Genomic DNA, 20939 nt, shown 5'->3' with positions numbered 1-20939 from the left:
CTGTCTACGCGCGCGTGAAAAGTTTCTGGCACTTTGGGGCGGAGCCACTGGACTTTGATTGACAGCTGCCAGGAAACCCGGAGTTGCCAGGTTTGATAAATGCCTGAACTACCAAGAGCCGAGGAGTGACGGCAGCAACATCAGTTGGACGAGATTGAATGGTAAAGTTTTCCATAAAAAACTATTATATTCGTAAAGTGTACAGCTAATATATATATATATATATAAATTAATTTTATATAAAACAATATATTTTTGAGTGGGCTGTATCTGTCAAAAATTGCATATATATATATATATAAAAATTAATTTTATATAAAACAATATATTTTTGAGTGGGCTGTATCTGTCGAAAATTGCATATATATATATATATATTCTGCCATAGACTGTATATATAAAGGTTTCTGCTCATGGTGAAGCAACATGTCTGCGTGTTAAGGTGGAACCTGAGCATTCACGTTGATCACCTCTCATCATTATAACTCATTATAAATCTATAAAACTATAAATATTAAACTTGACTTCACGTGTTCATTTGAGAACAGCTGTTACATACCTGGGTGAAGGTTACAGTTCATTTAAATGAAAGATACAACGTTACTCCACACTCATGGTTCAGTCCACCTTAAGAAATAAGACCGACCTCGGAAGCAGTTGTGTTTTAAAAAAAACCTTTATTGACACGAGTACACTTTTTTATAAGAATATAACTAAACCACAGAAATGACTCCGGAAAAGCTGCAGATAGAGCCATAAGAAATGAATGCAACTGATTTCATCCGCGTGGTTTGGCTTTATGAAGCAGGCACGCAAACGGTACGTCATGACGCAAACGATGACGCAACGACGCATTACCAGTCGGACTCTGGGCGGTGTGAAAAGAGCCGGAGCTAAACCGAAGAACTGGTTCTGAACCTCAAAAGCTCTAGCACGGAGCTTGAACCGGAGTTGCGTTGGTGTGAATGAGGTATAATAAGAGGCTGCTCCGCTGCAGTGTGAAGAGGAAAACCCGGTGCTTTTCAAGCTCCAGCTCCGAACAGGCCCTGAAACACCGTTGGTGTGAATGAGGTATTAAGAGATGCTGATTTGAAACCGTTGTTACATACAGTTACGGCATTTCCTGTTTCTGCCGGAGAGAGGGGAGGCCGTCCCAAAGCTTGCTGCTGTATTTACTCCCTCCATCTGACAGGAGGGAGCCTCGTTGAGCTGCGAGTGTGGCTACAGACGGAGTTCACTCCGTCACGGAGGGGTAGGGTCGAGGGAGTGGTTTGGGATTGGGCCTTAGAGTATTAGATTACATGCGATGTCTGACTCTGAGAATTTAGTAGTTTGCCTTCTCCATTTTCTTCCTCTTCTTGAGTAGTCAGTGTGGTGCTGTTGCTTTGGTCTGGGTCTCTGGATCTGTGAGCTAACCACGCCCCGTTCATTTACACATAAGGAATGGAAATGTCTCATCATGAAATACAAGTCACCTGAAATAAATAAATGCGTCATTATGAAATACAAGTCATCTGAAATAAATAAATATGTCAATATGAAATACGAGTCTCTTGAAATAAATAAATGTGTCATTATGAAATAAAAGTCTCTTGAAATAAATACATGTCATTATGAAATAAAAGTCCCATGAAATAAATAAATGTATTTAAATGTACATGTATACATATTTATTGCCTCATTTATTTATTTCAGAATTTATTTCATAGGCATATTTATATATATATATATATATATATATATATTACATTGCATTTAGCTGACGCTTTTATCCAAAGCGACTTACAATAAGTACATTCGACCAGGAAGACACAACCTTGAAGAAAACAGAATCATATAAGTACATCAGGTTTCATAGAGCTAAACATTTCAAGTGCTACTCAACTGGCTTTAGGTAAGCCAGTCCTTTATTAGTATAAAAGTGCTTCGTTAATAGTTCTAACGCTCGAAGTGGAGTCGAAAGAGATGAGTTTTCAGTTTGCGCCGGAAGATGTGCAAGCTATCTGCCGTCCTGATGTCAATGGGGAGCTCATTCCACCATCTTGGAGCCAGGACAGCAAACCCGCCGATGGGAACTTGGGTCCCCCTCGCAGCGAGGGCGCAACGAGTCGTTTGGCTGATGCAGAGCGTAGTGCATGCGCTGGGGTGTACGGTTTAACCATGTCCTGGATGTAGGAAGGGCCAGATCCATTCGCAGCATGGTAAGCAAGTACCAGTGTCTTGAAGTGGATTCTAGCAGTTACCGGAAGCCAGTGAAGGGAGCGGAGGAGCGGAGTGGTGTGGGAGAATTTAGGAAGGTTGAAGACCAGACGAGCCGCTGCATTCTGGATGAGCTGCAGAGGTCGGATGGCACATGCAGGTAGACCAGCCAGGAGGGAGTTGCAGTAGTCTAGGCGTGAGATGACGAGAGCCTGGACCAGAACCTGAGTCGCTTTCTGAGTCAGCTGGGGACGTATCTTCCTGATGTTGTAAAGCATGTATCTGCAGCAACGGGTTGCAGCAGCGATGTTTGCAGTGAAGGACAGGTTGTTATCTAGGGTCACACCCAGATTCCTTGCAGTCTGAGTCGGGGAAACAACTGAGGTGCCGATGTTGATTGTTAGGTCAAGAGTGGGACAATCTTTTCCCGGGAGGAAGAGCAGCTCAGTCTTGTCAAGGAAATACCATGCGGGCTAATGTCTGATCCGAGCGAGTTTGTGTACAGGGAGAAGAGGAGGGGACCAAGAACAGAGCCCTGAGGGACCCCTGTAGTTAATTGACAAGGGTCGGACTCAGACCCTCTCCAAGTCACCCTGTAGGTACGGTCTTTCAGGTATGAGGTGAGGAGGGAAAGTGCAGAGCCTGAAACTCCAAATTTTTGGAGAGTGCGAAGGAGGATCTGATGATTCACCGTGTCGAATGCAGCAGACAGGTCCAACAGGATGATGACAGAGGAGAGGGATGCAGTTTTGGCAGTGTGCAGTTCCTCTGTGACAGCAATGAGAGCAGTTTCTGTGGAGTGACCTGCCTTGAAACCAGACTGGTGCGGATCCAGAAGGTTGTTCTGATTGAGATAACAGGAGAGTTGTTTAAAGACAGCGCGTTCAAGTGATTTAGACAGGAACGGGAGGAGAGAGACAGGCCTGTAGTTTATAACATCTATTTATTTAATTATTTATGTATTTATTTATTTATTTAATTTTGGCTTAAATGGCATTCCATAAAATATAAGGCAGTAAAAAGGTTACGTGTCATGCATGCAAATATAAAATCATTGTGTTGAAAATTAACATAAACAGATTTTGATATGATACGTTGTATTTACTTTATTTATCTAAAATGTGGAAATCTTTGTGTTACAGCAGTGTTTTTACAAGGGATAGGAAACATTAAATAATAATAATAAAAAGAAACAGGAAATAATATACACATTATTAGCATAGATATTTATCTACAGAGTATCTAAAGAATAAACAATATACAGAATACGTAAGAATACACTATAATAAACCATTTTACTAAAACCTATAGAAACATATATTTGTCTTTCTTAACCCTTAAAGAATTTTTTTAACAAGTGTTTTTACTGCTCTTGGGGCAAGATTTTAACTTTAGTTTATTTTTATCTAGTTTTTTCAAATTTAGAAAATTTAAAAATAAATTTAAAAAAAATAATTTTAAGGATGATGTTTTCCTTATTAATAAGTCACAAATCACAAACTCAGTAAATGAACACTGACATAAGAAAAAAACAGAAAATGACCACTAGTTGTCATAAAGTAAAACAGTAACAATAGGAAATTACAGTCTTTTCAAGTAAATGTGTATATATATATATATATATATATATATATGTATATATATATATATTAGGGCTGTCAGTCGATTAAAATATTTAATCGCGATTAATCGCATGATTGTCCATAGTTAATCGCAAATTAATCGCACATTTTTTGCTAAATGTACCTTAGAGGAATATTTTTCAAGTTTTTAATACTGTTATCAACATATGAGTGGACAAATATGCTTTATGCTAATGTTTATTATAATTTGAACAAGGACAAATATTCTCATGAATATTAAACACAACAACCTATGAACATTACAAATATTCGCCTCAATTCAACCTGGAACCTCTCTCATTCAATAATACAATACAAATGGTGTGTGTGTGTGTGTGTGTGTGTGTGTGTGTGTGTGTGTGTGTGTGTGTGTGTGTGTGTGTTGTGTGTGTGTGTGTGTGTGTGTGTGTGTGTGTGTGTGTGTGTGTGTGTGTGTGTGTGTGTGTGTGTGTGTGTGTGATGGATCATTGGCGCTATGTGCAACTCAAGGCATATGCTCGAACGGGAGCTGCCTGGACGCTGCAATCATGTTGCGCACTATCCGTGCTGAGTGTGCTGACTTTTCGTACAATGTCCCACTGTCTGGCTTCCTGCATAAAGTCAAGTGCTCGGCGCAGTTGTGGCGAAATGTCGCTCCTCTGTTTTAATTTAAACAGCTCCTTCTATCCATTAGCGCAGCTAGCTAGCACCAGATGCTAACAACAACAATGCACGTAAGGTCTCTCTCTCGCTCGCTCGTGCCACACATACACACACCCTCCCGGTCCTCCCAATAGCCAGTCGGTGCCTGCCGGTGAGCGTGGAAGTGTGGTCTGCCACAAGCGGGCGGCAGGAGCGGGGCTGTCAGCATCAGCTTGTAGATGGTATTTTAAACTCGATGCGCTCTGAAACTACGGTGCGGCCGAGGAAAAAAAAATACACATGCGTTAATCGCGTTAAAATAATTAGTGGCATTATTTTTTTTTGCAGCCCTAATATATATATATATATATATATATATACATATATATAAAACAAACAATAGAAGCACACTTACTGTCAAGTATACCAACATTAAAATGAGATAATCCTTATGTGTATTATGTATGATGGAAATCAATCAAGGGTGAAAGGTTCAGTTTAAACCAGTAGGCCTACATTAAAATGGTTATATATTATCATGTGCACAGCTATTGCTTATGGCAATGAAAATCGTAGGTCCCGCCATCCTCCAACAAAATATATAAAGGAGGCAGATGCCTCGGCAAGTTGTGGCATATGCCGGAAGTACTTGCCACAGATACGGTATACCACAGAGTAGCGGCATCTGTGGCAGTTGCCGGAAGTACTTGTCACTGCCTGCAGATGCCACGAAATGCGCTTGCTGTCTCTCCATAATGACCGCGTCGCTGCACATTATCCCTTACATAACTAATAGCTCAGGTTAAGAGGCACCTTCAAATAAAGATTGGTCTTTAAATGCATTTTGTCTTTTGAATTGTTTGTCTAAAGTCAAGGATCTAGAACTGGTACTTATAGTTATAATGATACAGTGTAGAGCCGATGAAAGGGAGTGGGAGGCGGTGTGTTGAGAATAGAGTTCCACTCTTTATTATCAGATAACATGAGGAAGGTAAATACACGTCTGCTCAGTATGACAAGCTATAGGAATGACGAGCTAAAGCTAAGTGTTCCCACTTAAAGGTCCGTGTGGCAACACAATACAAAAGGTGAATTATGGTCAAACATGGTGTCACCACACAAGCCCCCCCAGAATTCACGTGTAAACAAAATCCGTATGGCGGGGAAGAACAACCCGCCTGCCCCCACGAGACCTGCGCACCAGAGTCGGTACAGCGACTTCCGCCTGTGCGGGCCCCTGTCAGGGGAACAACAGGTCCACACTCCCTGACAGGAATAAAAGCCGGGGGGCGGCCCCGCCTCGGCGGCCGAGCTGGCACCACCGGCTGGTCCACGTCCAAGTGAGCAGCCTTCACCCGGTCAACCGAGACATGCTCAGCCTTACCGCCCATGTCGACCAACAGGTGTTTGTCACCGTGTTCCAAAACCCAGAAAGGTCCATCGTAAGGGGGCTGCAGGGGGCCTCTGTGTGCGTCGTGACGGATGAAAACGTGCCCAGCCGAGCGTAGCTCCGCGGGAACTTGACACCTTGGCGCACCGTGCTGAGTAGTCGGAACTGGAGCGAAAGCCTCAACTGCGTCTCGCAGGAAAACCCGCTGGCCCGTGGCAGACAAGGGAGCTGATGCATTTGGGAGGAAATCCCCCGGAACTCTCAGCGGCTGACCGTAGACCATCTCTGCTGTAGAGCACTGCAGATCTTCCTTAGGTGCGGTCCTCAGGCCCAGCATCACCCAGGGCAGCTTGTCGACCCAGTTACCATCGGTAAGGCCGGCCTTGAGGGCCGCCTTCATGGAGAGATGGAAGCGCTCGCAGAGGCCGTTAAGCCTGAGGGTGGTAAGCGGTAGTCCTGTGCAGCTTAACCCCCAAACCGCCTGCCACGGCGTTCCAGAGTTCGGACGTGAACTGAGAGCCCCTGTCTGAGGAAATGTCCGACGGGGTGCCAAAACGACACACCCACGTTGCAATGAAGGCCCGGGCAACGTCTACGGCCGACGTCGAAACGAGCGGGACCGTCTCCGGGTCGTTCTGTCCACCATGGTGAGGAGGTAGGAAAACCCCTGAGAGGAAGGCAATGGACCAACCAGGTCAATGTTGACGTGATCAAACCTCCTCTCAGGCACCAGGAAACGCTCCAACAGGGCCTTCGTGTGGCGGTGCGCCTTCGTGTGGTGGTGCACCTTACCGCGTTGACAAGCCACGCACTCTCTGGCCCAAGTCCTCATGTCCTTTTTCAGCCCTTGCCAAACGAACTTCGTCGCCACCAAGCGTACCGAAAGCTTAACGCCAGGGTGTGACAGGCCGTGCACAGCCTCGAACACAGGACGCCTCCAGCTGGCAGGGACGACAGGCCGCACCAGGCCCGTAGAGACGTCACACAGGAGAGTAAGGCCCGCGTCGCCGAACACCACGTCCTCCAAACACAACCAAGTGCTCTCCAGCTTCAGAGCCTGGATGCCGGGGTCAGCGACCTGGTCCGCCGCCATGCGATTATAATCCACACCCAACTGGACGGCACCGATGACGACCCTGGAGAGGCAATCAGCAACCAGGTTCGACTTGCCAGCCACATGCTTTATGTCTGTAGTGAACTCTGATATGTAGGACAGCTGCCGCTGCTGACGTACCGACCAAGGCTCCGTCAACTTTGACATGGCGAAGGTGAGCGGCTTGTGCTCGACAAGCGCTGTAAACTCCCGGCCTTCCAGCATGAAACGGAAGTGCCTCACGGTCAAAGGCGCTGTACTTGCGTTCTCTGGGCGTCAGCTGGCGGCTGAAAAAGGTGAGCGGCTGCCAAGCGCCCTCCACCCACTGCTCGTGCACTGCGCCGACCGCGTAGTCCGATGCGTCCGTGGTGATGGAGATGGGAGCCGTAGATTATGGGTGTGCCAGCAAAGCCGCCTGAGCCAACGCGGTCTTGACCTCAGCAAAAGCGACGTCCGCCTCCGCTGTCCAGTCGATCGCCTGGACGGGGGTCTTGCCTTTCAACGCTTCATACAGCGGCCGCATGATGTGTGCGGCCCGGGCGATGAAACGGTGGTAAAAAGTCACCATCCCCAGAAACTCACGGAGCAACCGGGCTGTGAGCGGGCGAGGAAAAGCCGCAACAGCCTCCACCTTCGCTGGCAGAGGTGCCGCACCGCCTTTGGTGACGCGGTGCCCCAGGAAATCAATGTCAGACATCCCGAACTGGCACTTTGCAGGATTGATGATTAATCCGTGTTCGTTGAGCCGCGTGAAAATGGCTCGGAGGTGGGACAGGTGCTCCTGCACTGAAGCGCTGGCGACGAGTATGTCGTCGAGGTAGACAAACACAAACGGCAGGTCCCGCAGCACCGAATCCATCAGGCGCTGGAACGTCTGAGCGGCATTCTTGAGCCCAAAAGGCATCCGCAGGAACTCAAAAAGCCCAAAAGGTGTTATCACTGCTGTCTTGGGAATGTCCAGGGGGTGCATGGGCACCTGGTGGTATCCACGCACCAGGTCCACCTTGGAAAACACCCCCGTACCGGCCAGATGCGCCGAAAAGTCCTGAATGTGCAGCACCGGATAGCGGTCAGGCGTAGTGGCGTTGTTGAGTCGGCGGTAATCCCCGCACGGGCGGTACCCGCCGTTCGGTTTGGGGACGACGTGCAGAGGTGAAGCCCAAGGACTGTCGGAGCCGCGGACAATGCCCAGGCGCTCCATGGTTGCGAACTCCGCCCTCGCTACAGCCAGCTTAGAAGGGTTCAACCGCCGGGCCCTGGCATAGACAGGAGGCCCCTCGGTAGTGACGTGGTGCTCCACGCCATGCTTAGTGGTAAGCGCAGAGAAGGTGGGCAGCGACAGGTCTGGAAACTCGGCCAACAGTCTGAGAAACATGTCTGCCCCCGACAGCGAGCCCGACAGCCGACACACTGCGCTGCCAAGTGTGCACACGAGGGAAGAAAACGTTAAGGCATCAACCAAACGCCTATTCTTAACGTCCACTAAGAGTCCATGAGCACACAAAAAATCCGCCCCGAGGAGGGGAAAATAAATGTCCACTGTCACAAAATCCCAGCTGAAACGCTGTCCTCCGATGCACAAACACATAGGCCTCACGCCATATGTGCGAAGGGGACCGCCGTTAGCCGTCGTCAATCGCGGTCCGTGCCCACCCCGGGTAATGTCTTCACTCGACGCGGGAACTACGCTCCGTTGAGCGCCCGTGTCACACAGAAACAGGTTCCCCGAAACGCTGTCGCTGACGAAGAGGAGCCTGCACGTGCCGCCGACGCTCAGGGCCACTACTGAGCGCCGGCACCTCCGTTTCCCGGGGGTTTGTAGCTACACGGAGCGATGCATTTCTTCGCCATTGTCCCGAAACGTGCGTGGTAACAGCACTCTCCGGTGACTCCACGCCGGCTCGGTACTGAGCCGGTACTACTACTAGGGTTAACTTTAATTTAAACATTTGTAGAATACTAAGAGCTTTATTGAGTAGGTGTAACTGTATTAAGGGTTAAACTCAGAACTTTATAACTTAGGGTTTAATGTAATTGACTTAAAAGACAATAAGAAATCAGGACGAAGCCAGTCTCGATTGAGGCCCATCAGCTGTGATCTGAGGAAACTCCCCCAACAGAAACTGTATTTAAATCTCATCCTAAGCACTGACCTGCCAGTGTGCAACTAGTTTTTGACAAGAAAGCTACTGGAGACTTCTAGAATTGTGTGAGTAACACTGTGTTTGTAGACTTCTCTGTTTCAGTGTGTGTACTCTGTATCAATGCTCTGTAGTTGATCTGACTGGAATTGTGTTTTTAAAAACTCAAAACCGCTACAGCATCTGTCAGACAGAAACTTGGGAAAAGTCATTTGACTGAAACCTTAAAAGTGATCTAACTGACTACTAGGGTTAACTTTGATTTAAACATTTGTAGAATACTAAGAGCTTTATTGAGTAGGTGTAACTGTATTAAGGGTTAAACTCAGAACTTTATAACTTAGGGTTTAATGTAATTGACTTAAAAGACAATAAGAAATCAGGACGAAGCCAGTCTAGATTTCCTTTTGAGGGCCACCAGCTGCAGAGAGTTAACTAATTAAAAGGACGTTGCCCCACAGCTGTGAGAACTCAGCAATCAGGTGTCCATTTTAGGTAGCACTTTCCTGGAGCGTCAGCTTCAGCGTCAGACAGGCTAAGACCTTAGAGTCCTGCGGGAGTCACGAGGGAGGCAAAGAGGAGGCAGATCCTACTTTGATTGAGCTAAGTATCGCTGGTGTTTTTTTATTTTGTTTCATTTTATTTGGTTGTTTAGCCCCTCATGCTATAATCATGTGTATTTTCTCCATTCCTGTTCATGTGTCTTCTCGCAATTATCACTGGCCCCGTGTATCTCGTAATCGATATAACCGGCCTGCTCTCGTCTATCCCACATGCTCCACTGAGATCCAACATCTAGTTTCAGGTGGCCTGTGGAACTGCCAGTCAGCTGTTCCTAAGGCTGACTTCATCTCTGGCTACGCCTCCCTGCAGTCTCTGGATTTCCTTGCTCTCACTGAGACCTGGATTACTCCATCCAACACATCCACCCCAGCAGCTCTCTCCACTGCATATTCCTTCTCCCATACACCCAGACCAATTGGCAGAGGAGGTGGCACTGGTCTCCTGCTCTCTCCCAAATGGAGCTTTTCCCTCTTCAAGCTACCTAACTTCACTCCTTCCACCTTTGAATTCCATGCCGTCACAGTAACCCATCCTATACAGCTAACCATTGTTGTTCTCTACCGTCCACCAGGCGCCTTGGGGGACTTCTTGGAGGAATTAGATAATCTCCTCTCACACATCCCTGAAACTGGCCCTCCCGCTGTACTTCTCGGAAACTTCAACCTCCAGACAGGGAAGATAGACGAACTAACATCTCTGTTAACCGCCTTTGCTTTCTCACTGTCTCCGTCCCCACCGACTCATAAAGCTGGCAATGTCCTTGATCTCATATTCTCAAGGAACTGCGCTACTTCTAACCTCTCTGTAAACCCGCTCCACACATCTGATCACTTCTTCATTTCATTCTCTCTATCCCTTTCCAAACATAACAAACTAATCTCTTCTCATCCTGCACTTGTCCGCCGTAACCTTCGCTCCCTCTCCCCCTCTACCTTTGCCTCGTCGGTGCTCTCAGCCCTCCCTTCCTCTGACTCGTTCCAACTCCTGCCTCCAAACTCTGCTGCAGAAACTCTCCTCTCTACTCTCTCATCCACTCTGGACTCGCTCTGTCCTCTCACATCTCGGCAGGCTCGTCAGTCCCCTCCTGCTCCCTGGCTAAATGATGCACTGCGTGCTAATAGAACCGTCCTTAGGGCAGCAGAGCGGAAATGGTGGAAATCCAAACACCGTGACGACCTCCTAACCCAGGGCTGGCCAACCAGTCAGAGGTTTTTTTTTGTTTTTTTTTTCTATGTTTCTGCAAAGAGCCACATCAAACACACAGTCACTGATACCGCTCGTTTCAGTTTTTTGTTTTCTGGAGACAAGATTTCAACCACGTCACTGATGTGATCTTTGTGGCATTGGGATATATATTTTTTAAATCCTCTGGAGCAGAGAGAGGAGCTGTGGATTATTGTTATTGATTAATGCATCAGTGTTTCTTAGGGTCAAAAACACTAAACTCACAACTTAAAATGAAAGCGTTTAGTTTATTTAATTAAAGAGCACATGTTCAATGTGAAAAGTGACAGTAGTTATAGATTATTTGGAATTTGGTGCTATATATATATAAAAAAAAAAAATTATATATATTTTTTAAACACCTTGAATTTCAGGGGGGGGCGCGGGGCTCCGTTGGTGGGGCGCAGCGCCCCTCCAAGACAATGGTAGGGGAAACACTGGATAGTGTTTAATCAACGATAGGTTTCCCCCCCCTCAAATTGGTTCACTGCATCGCAGGTATTATTGTGATTGGCTCTTGGGCCACATCAAAATTAGACGCGCTGTCATCCTCTCATACTGACACCTGACACCACACATACACAAGTAGGGAGAGCCGGGACAAAAGTGACACGGGACGAAAGTAACACGGGACGAAAGTAACGGAGCGATTTTATCCGAGCCCAAACAACTTTGACCAGCCAAATTACGTCAGAATTATCAGCATTCAATACTTAACAGACCTACTAAATATCAGGTTTAACTGTCAGGAGTAGCTAGTGTTGTCACGATACCAACATTTTGGTTTCGATACCAAGTCAAGAATTGCGATTCCGATTATTTTCTTAAAAAAAGGGAAACAGTATTAAATGTAATTTATTGTGCTTTATTTCACACCAGAACCATAACACAAACTTTTAAACAATGAGAACAATAAATAAAATAAATGACAATAATTTGTATTAAATACAATTAATGACCGAAAGAACGAGATCGCGGATACAAGCGGCCGAGATGGGTTTTCTCCGCAGGGTGGCTGGTGTCTCCCTTAGGGATAAGGTGAGAAGTTCGGTCATCAGGGAGGGACTCGGAGTTGAGCCGCTCCTCCTTCGCGTCGAAAGGAGCCAGTTGAGGTGGTTCGGGCACCTAGTTAGGATGCCACCTGGGCGCCTCCCTAGGGAGGTGTTCCAGGCACGTCCAGCTGGGAAGAGACCAAGGGGTAGACCTAGGACCAGGTGGAGGGATTATATCTCTTCGCTGGCCTGGGAGCGCCTTGGGATCCCCCAGTCAGAGCTGGTTGATGTCGCCAGGGAAAAGAAAGTTTGGGGCTCTCTGCTGGAACTGCTACCCCCGCGACCCGACCACGGATAAGCGGGAGAAGATGGATGGATGGATGGACAATTAATACATTTCTTACAGACAGGCCTCGTGGTGTCCGTAGGCTTGCCCTCACTGTCAGAGATATAGCTAAAATACTTTCAAATTTCGCTTCTGGCGTCTTTTTTGTCAACAAGCCGAGGCGCAGTGGCAGTTGCACTCCCACTTGCAGCCATGCTTCTCGTTTTCTCACATGCTCTGGCAGCTAGCGCGTGCACGAGAGAGGGGAGGCACTTGAGTGTGCTTGAGAGGGGCGGGACTGCAGGCACGGCTGCAGTGCAGGGAGTGGAAGCAGAGCGCTGAACACACACGGCTCTTATTAAAACGGCGCTTTCTCACCGGAGTACTTTCCCCCGTCATTCTTAAAGTACCGATACTAATGAAACGGAGGAATCGTAACGTTTTTAACGGCAGGGTATCGCGGTACCTTTCAAGTATCGGTACACCGTGCAACACTAGTCAGGAGTCAGTGTCTCTCCCCCAAACTCACACATATACAATTCGATATGAACTGAAGAGCCGCATGAAACTAGGCAAAGAGCCGCATGCGGCTCGAGAGCCGCGGGTTGGCCACCCCTGTCCTAACCTATCAGGCTCTCCTCTCCTCTTTCTCTGCTTCGATCTCTCAGGCAAAAAGCACTTTCTTTCAAGATAAGATCCAATCTTCCTATTCCAATCCTAAAAAACTATTTTCCATCTTCTCCACCCTCTTGGACCCTCCAAAAGCTCCTCCCCCCTCCTCACTTCTGTCAAGCGACTTTGTTACCCACTTTGAAAAAAAGGTTGATGATATTCGCTTTTTCTGACTCACCTTTACTCACCGCTGGGTCACCAGACCCTCCTTCCACCAACACACTTACCTCCTTTTCCCCTCTCTCTCCAAGTGAGATTCTTACCCTCATTACCTCTGCCCGCCCTACCACCTGTCCTCTGGACCCTATCCCTTCAAACCTCCTTCAGACTATCGCTCCTGATATTCTACCGTTTCTCACCCATTTCATCAACACTTCTCTAACTTCTGGTCACTTTCCAAACAGTCTCAAGGAGGCAAGAGTAAACCCTCTCCTAAAGAAACCCACTCTCAACCCGTCTGATGTTATAAACTACAGGCCTGTCTCTCTCCTCCCGTTCCTGTCTAAATCACTTGAACGCGCTGTCTTTAAACAACTCTCCTGTTATCTCAATCAGAACAACCTTCTGGATCCGCACCAGTCTGGTTTCAAGGCAGGTCACTCCACAGAAACTGCTCTCATTGCTGTCACGGAGGAACTGCACACTGCCAAAACTGCATCCCTCTCCTCTGTCATCATCCTGTTGGACCTGTCTGCTGCATTCGACACGGTGAATCATCAGATCCTCCTTCGCACTCTCCAAAAACTTGGAGTTTCAGGCTCTGCACTTTCCCTCCTCACCTCATACCTGAAAGACCGTACCTACAGGGTGACTTGGAGAGGGTCTGAGTCCGACCCTTGTCAATTAACTACGGGGGTCCCTCAGGGCTCTGTTCTTGGTCCCCTCCTCTTCTCCCTGTACACAAACTCGCTCGGATCAGTCATTAGCCCGCATGGTTTTTCTTACCACTGCTACGCTGATGACACCCAATTAATTCTGTCCTTTCCCCGCTCAGAGACCCAGGTCGTCGCACGCATCTCTGCTTGTCTAGCTGACATCTCTCAGTGGATGTCTGCTCATCACCTCAAACTCAACCTTGACAAGACTGAGCTGCTCTTCCTTCCGGGAAAAGATTGTCCCACTCTTGACCTAACAATCAACATCGGCACCTCAGTTGTTTCCCCGACTCAGACTGCAAGGAATCTGGGTGTGACCCTTGATAACAACCTGTCCTTCACTGCAAACATCGCTGCTACAACCCGTTGCTGCAGATACACGCTTTACAACATCAGGAAGATACGTCCCCAGCTGACACAGAAAGCGACTCAGGTTCTGGTCCAGGCTCTCGTCATCTCACGCCTAGACTACTGCAACTCCCTCCTGGCTGGTCTACCTGCATGTGCCATCAGACCTCTGCAGCTCATCCAGAATGCAGCGGCTCGTCTGGTCTTCAACCTTCCTACATTTTCCCACACTACTCCGCTCCTACGCTCGCTTCACTGGCTTCCGGTAACTGCTAGAATCCACTTCAAGACACTGGTACTTGCTTACCATGCTGCGAATGGATCTGGCCCTTCGTACATCCAGGACATGGTTAAACCGTACACCCCAGCGCGTGCACTACGCTCTGCATCAGCCAAACGACTCGCTGCGCCCTCGCTGCGAGGGGGACCCAAGTTCCCAACGGCGAAAACACGTGGGTTTGCTGTCCTGGCTCCAGGATGGTGGAATGAGCTCCCCATTGACATCAGGACGGCAGATAGCTTGCACATCTTCCGGCGCAAACTGAAAACTCATCTCTTTCGACTCCACTTCGAGCGATAGAACTATTAACGAAGCACTTTTATACTAATAAAGGACTGACTTTTCTAAAGCCAGTTGAGTAGCACTTGAAATGTTTTTGCTCTATGAAACCTGATGTACTTATATGATTCTGTTTTCTTCAAGTTGTATTTTGTTGGACGAACGCACTTATTGTAAGTCGCTTTGGATAAAAGCGTCAGCTAAATGCAATGTAATGTAATGTGTCCGGCAGTTTTACGAAGACATCGCGCTCAGCCATGTTCGTTAAGTTTCCGGAAACTTTCTCGGAAACGTCAGGGTCACCAGTGTAGAGCCGATGAAAGGGAGTCGGAGGCGGTGTGTTGAGAATAGAGTTCCACTCTTTATTATCAGATAACATGAGGAAGGTAAATACACGTCTGCTCAGTATGACAAGCTAGGCAGGAATGACGAACTAAAGCTAAGTGTTCCCACTAAAGGGTCCGTGTGGCAACACAATACAAAAGGTGAATTATGGTCAAACATGGTGTCACCACAACAGTCTGGTTATTATGCTGTTTGGAGGAGGCCTCACAGGTAAGAGCACTAACTAGCTACCATCACATGTACCTTAGCTTGACTTAAATGTATTAAACGTATAATTAAGTGATATCAAAATATAAATAACTAATGTCATGCAAACATATTAATATTTGCTTGATTCCAGTGTTGAATTTAGCACAATTACATACAAACGTTAAGGGATATTAAGATTCTGAAGTATTATGCTAAAAACTCAATAACTTAGATTATTATTTATAGTTTTGCTGAATAGTTTCATGTCCGCTTACCTTAGAAACGTAAAATGCGACGGCAGTGTGCAGATGGGGAGCATGTTAGCTTAGCTTGGTAGCTTCAGCTAGCTCTGGAGCTTCCAGCTCGGTGGCAGGAGGTCCCGCCTCGGCTCCGCCTCTTTGCCCTTATTTGGGAGTTGAACTCTGACGTCACTGTCGAGCAGTTAGTGCCCGACTCCGCCTACTAAGGGCTTCTCGGCAACTCTGCAGAATCCTATGGGTGACGTCACGGACCCTACATCCATTTATATATACAGTCTATGGCTAAACTACACTAATTGCGCCGCATAAGCGCATAGGTGCGCCGCATTTGTGGCTCAGTTGAGGCTCTCTCCGCATGAGGAGGCCCCCTCCGCGAGGTGAGGCCCCACACATGCAGTCTGCGTGATCGGCCTGGCCGATTATCGGGGGGCGATATTCCGCATTTGACCGATTATCGGTATCGTCCTTTTTTTTATCAAATTGCTGATAAAACTTTGGCTCTGATGCGGCCGTTTCTCTGGCTGCAGTGTGCAGTCACCACTCTCTGTACACGAGCAATGTCCCGCCCACAGCGCTATCTGATAGGCTATTACTGAAGTGTCAATCAACCAGCCAAAGAGGCGGGACCTTCTCAGATTATTACAGGCAGGTGCGAAAGAACGCAGACACAGGTTGCGGTCGGATAATCCAAAAATCAGCTCCTAACGTCTAACCAAGGTAATTCCTTGACCTCTGAGTGAAACGTCACGGGGTTAAGAGATAGTGGATAGGAGAATTCAAAAGGATTTAGGAGAAGAGACTGCGGTCCTTTAGAGAATCCGAATGCACTTTCACTATCTGACGTGTTCAGTGGCGGCTGGTGGAAAATATTTTTGGTGGGGCTGTTTTTTTGGGAGAAATTACCCCTTAAATCAGGACTTCTGGTGATGTAATGGCGCGTTTCCAGTGCAGCGCGGAGCTCGCTTTAAGCGTGCCGAGCCGTGCGGGCCCGTTTTTGGTTGCGTTTCCACTTGACCTAGTACCGGCTAGCGGGTCCTAATTCACAGTTTTTCTGACCCCATAAAATCGTGGTTCTAGGGCCTGAGTATGCTAAACTAGAGAGAGAATCGCTGGCAAGGGGGCTACAACTACAACAAGATGAACATATTTGACCGTGATTTAATTGTAATACACATTTCAAAATGATGCCGAAGTAACATCATACTGATACCGGTTAGTAAAAACCATGAATTAACGCTTTGACAACTTTGCCGACAGACGGCAGGCGAAAAACCCTTTTAAAGTGCGTGTTTTCTAAATGGAGCTTGGCTAAGCTAACGTTATATATGCTCCGACCGTCCACACTCACAACAACGGCCTATACAGACATAAATAAACCAGCGACTGTATTCTCCATGACACAGACAGTCTGTGGTTTGTACTTGTTTAACTTTTGTCTAGTTTCTGAACAGATCGTATCTGTCCCCGGCTGTTTGAAGAGCAAGCATGGGAAACAAAAGACAGCATTTACCTGTTTGCATCCAGTTAGCCATGCCTTTCTGGTGTACCAGCTACGTGAGAAGCCTCGTTGATACGTTTTGTCTTTTTCACGAGCTTGCTGCGATATATACAAATCGGGTTGGTCCGGTCCAAGGTCTTTAAGCAACAGTTTATCTCCCAAACTTCTCCTTTCGAAAGGATTGGAGATTAGCTCTTGAACGGAATTGGGCGGGGACCGAGGTCCGGAGACTTCACCTGTACATGAAGCCATCCTCATCAACTACTGCCGTACTGCGTCACCCCACCGGATACGAGTCACTAGTGTCCAAACTACTCACAGACTGGACCGGGCGCAGACATTGACGCCCGGTGATCATCAGATTTGACGACGCTGATTGGCTGAAATTATGTTTCGGCATCATAGTTTACAGATAGCAACAGTCAGCTGCTAGTGGCTGCTGCTGCACTGGTTGAGGGCTCCTTTCTTACCGCCCAGACGAGAGAGGGTAATGACCATAGACTGTATATATAAAGGTAATGACACATGGGCAAGGCCAGGCAGGAAACATGTGACTTATCAGTAACTTTAGACATCGTCGTAACACAATTTTAAACGAGATTTTATTGTAGATTATACATTTTACTGATACCAATTATATAATATTTACCTTGTTTATTAAAAATTAAAATAAAATAAATATTATTATTTTTTAAATATATACATTTTTTTATTTTTTTTGTATGTGGGAAGAGGTGGGGTGGCACCCCTATGGGCCGGCCGCCACTGGACGTGTTTATGATGCGCCAGCGGACGTCATGAATGTGCGTCTGCTGCTGTGGGGAAACTATGGAAACTACAGTTTTCTATACAGCGGACTACAACATGGATGTTTAATAAGAACGAGGGACTACTGTAAACTTATCTAGAGATTCTGCACCGTGCTCTGATGCTGTTGTTTTATGCTTTATGAACGGGGACAACAGAGAAACATATTCATGACCAAAGTTGGAATTGAAATAAAAAAGGAAAGTGAAACTTATGCTCGTCGCCCTCTCCCTCCGGTCCACATTAATACAAATGATACCAATACGTATTATTGTATGAACTATGAAAAGATCTTAAAATCAATACAAATGTATTTATTATAAACGTTAGTCCTTAACATCTATCACTGTGTATATCACCATTCAACATCTTTTAAAAGTTGAACAAACTCCACACAGCTCAGTAAAGACTGTGAAATGTTGACTTATTTGATAATTTCAGTAAAAACTAATGTTCATATTTCTCTTTTTGATTATAATACTGATGAACGTTCAAAACAAAGCACTTTGGCAACTTACCACATACGTTTTAAAATGCTTACTAAGCACCGTAACTTTCATGATATAATTTCTCGGTCATAATCGGTTGTTTCCGTGAACGGCCGACTGTTGAGTGACGGAAAATGCTGCGGCCGCAAGGCATTGTGGGGCAGCATTGTATCCTCTCCTTTCGTCAAGGGAGGTCCAGTGGTTCCTAAGCTAAAGGAGGTTATAAAGGAAGTTTGAAACCTCCTTTCCTATCATCTAGAGCAGTGGTTCTCAAATGGGGGTACGCGGACCCCTAGGGGTACGTTGGAGTACCGCGTGAGATTTATTTAAAAAAAAACTAAAACAATTTTTTTAGGAAGAGTAACGAAGTTTGAGCAGTATGGGTTTTATATTAACAGAGTTACACATATTTCAAAACGCGAAGTGTAATAACTGCAGTGGCCTTCCTGTCACCGAGAATAATAATAATAATAATTCCTTACATTTATTATAGCGCTTTATCAATGACTCAAAGCGCTTTACATATACACACATTACACATATATGATACATGCAATGGTCAGATACTGTGGACAATACCCACAGGAGCAAGTTCAGGTGAAGTGTCTTGCCCAAGGACACACCGGCTTTACAGACGCAGCAGCGGCGGGTTTCACCCCTTGATCTGATGATCATTGCACAGCGCACTGCGCACTGCGCCACACCGTCCGAGAATGACAAAGATCCTCAGTGAAGCACAAGCCCATATTTCTCACTAAATTGTAAGTACAACTTATTAAAAAGATCAGTTCAATGCAACTAATGTCGTTTTAGTGTTATTGCATGATGTTAAAATTGGTTTGCCATGAATTTAGTGATGGATTGTAAACATTTGAAATGTAGCATTTAAGTGTTTCTCAGTTACAAGGTTGTTGTTTTAATAAATCAGACACTGATGGTGCAGCACTGTGCTGTACCTCTTTATATAGGCATTTCTTACCTAACAAATAGTTTTTGGGCTGATCAGGGGGTACTTGGCTGAATTTTTTTTCAAAGGGGGTACATTATTGAAAAAGGTTTGAGAATCACTGATCTAGAGAATTCGAAAGGCACTTATCATGGCTGCCACTGAGGGACTTCCGGGTAATTTCACTCCGTTAGGAAGGTTCCTAAGCTAAATGGAGTGGACTATTCGACTTCAGCCACAGACTGAAGCAAGCACGCAGCAGCGCCATACTGCATATGTTAAGCCGATGTTCAATAAACATCCCAATCTCCTATGTTGAAGTTGCAAAAACACCACGATCTTATGATCCAATTATATCAGTTACACAGGGACGCGGGAAGTCAGTCAGAGTTGGGGGTGCGTGGAGCGTCTCGCAGCGGAGTAGGCCTACTGTGGTGCGGAGGGGGGTGGGCTGCGAGTGGAGCCTCGCAGTTTTTCAGGTTGATATGTGAAGCTCATTAGCTAGCCAACATGTATCTAGCAAATGTTTAGCAAAATATTAGAAGTGAGGCTACTAGACTATATATAGGTCTACTGTAATACATGGTTGCCAACTCTCACGCATCTGGCGTGTGACACACGCTTTCACTCTCAATCTCACGCTCTCACGCTGCCCAAACTATTCTCACGCCAAAAACAAGAATACCGAAGACTAGAAACGGTTTTGAAAACTTTTGTCAGGTAGTGATCGTCTTCTCAATAGAACATCTTTGATAATGTCTTCTGGCCAATCAGAATCAAGATAACGGCGTGGTGTTGTTGCAGGAAGTCCCGACGGAGAATACTTTTGCTGTAGTACATCTCTATAGGCCTACATCGATACAACATTACGGCCCATTTCCAAACCGCCCCCTACACCCTACCCCTACACCCTACCCCTTCGTTTGCGCGTTCACGCGGAGGGTCCGCCTGCGCAGATCTAAGATCCAGTAGAAATGATAAAAAAGTAAAAGTCTGCTGCTTATTGTTCTACTAGGCCAAAATAAAGTCAAAGACTATTTGAGAGTGAGAGTGTGTTAATTAATATATTTGGAGTAAGTCTGTAGATTTGTGTGTGTGTGTGTGTGTGTGTGTGTGTGTGTGTGTGTGTGTGTGTGTGTGTGTGTGTGTGTGTGTGGTGTGTGTGTGTGTGTGTGTGTGTGTGTGTGTGTGTGTGTGTGTGTGTGTGTGTGTGTGTGTGTGTGTGTGTGTGTGTGTGTGTGTGTGTGTGTGTGTGTGTGTGTGTGTGTGTGTGTGTGTGTGTGTGTGTGTGTGTGTGTGTGTGTGTGTGTGTGTGTGTGTGTGTGTGTGTGTGTGTGTGTGTGTGTGTGTGTGTTTCATGTATAGGCCTCTCACGATAATTAATTTTGTTGGATACATTTTCCCGGAAATTATTTTGCGATAACCGATAATATTGTCGCCACCGTTGTATGACCATTTTAGACCACTGACATAATGATAATATATAATATTAATTCAAGTACATCCTTTCAAACTGCTAGTCACATCCTCATGTAAATGGCAATTTATCGAGTTCATTTTTATTTATCATACGATAAGTCAATTAATTGCTTATCGCGACAGGCACATAATAAAACAGTGGAAACAAACATGTGTTTGAATGAAACTGTGTGCCCTTTATAGTCTGTGTCCAATATTGTGTATTTGTATATTGTATATATCCTATATATATATGCTAAGGTCCCGCTGCTGACATGATAGCAGTCATTTTGTGTGCATATGTGTAATTAAACCCATTATAT

The sequence above is a fragment of the Gymnodraco acuticeps genome, unplaced genomic scaffold (genome assembly GCF_902827175.1).
Source record: "Gymnodraco acuticeps unplaced genomic scaffold, fGymAcu1.1, whole genome shotgun sequence".
Taxonomy (NCBI): Eukaryota; Metazoa; Chordata; class Actinopteri; order Perciformes; family Bathydraconidae; genus Gymnodraco; species Gymnodraco acuticeps.
The sequence above is the reverse complement of the archived record's forward strand: the minus strand, read 5'-3'. Positions refer to the sequence as shown.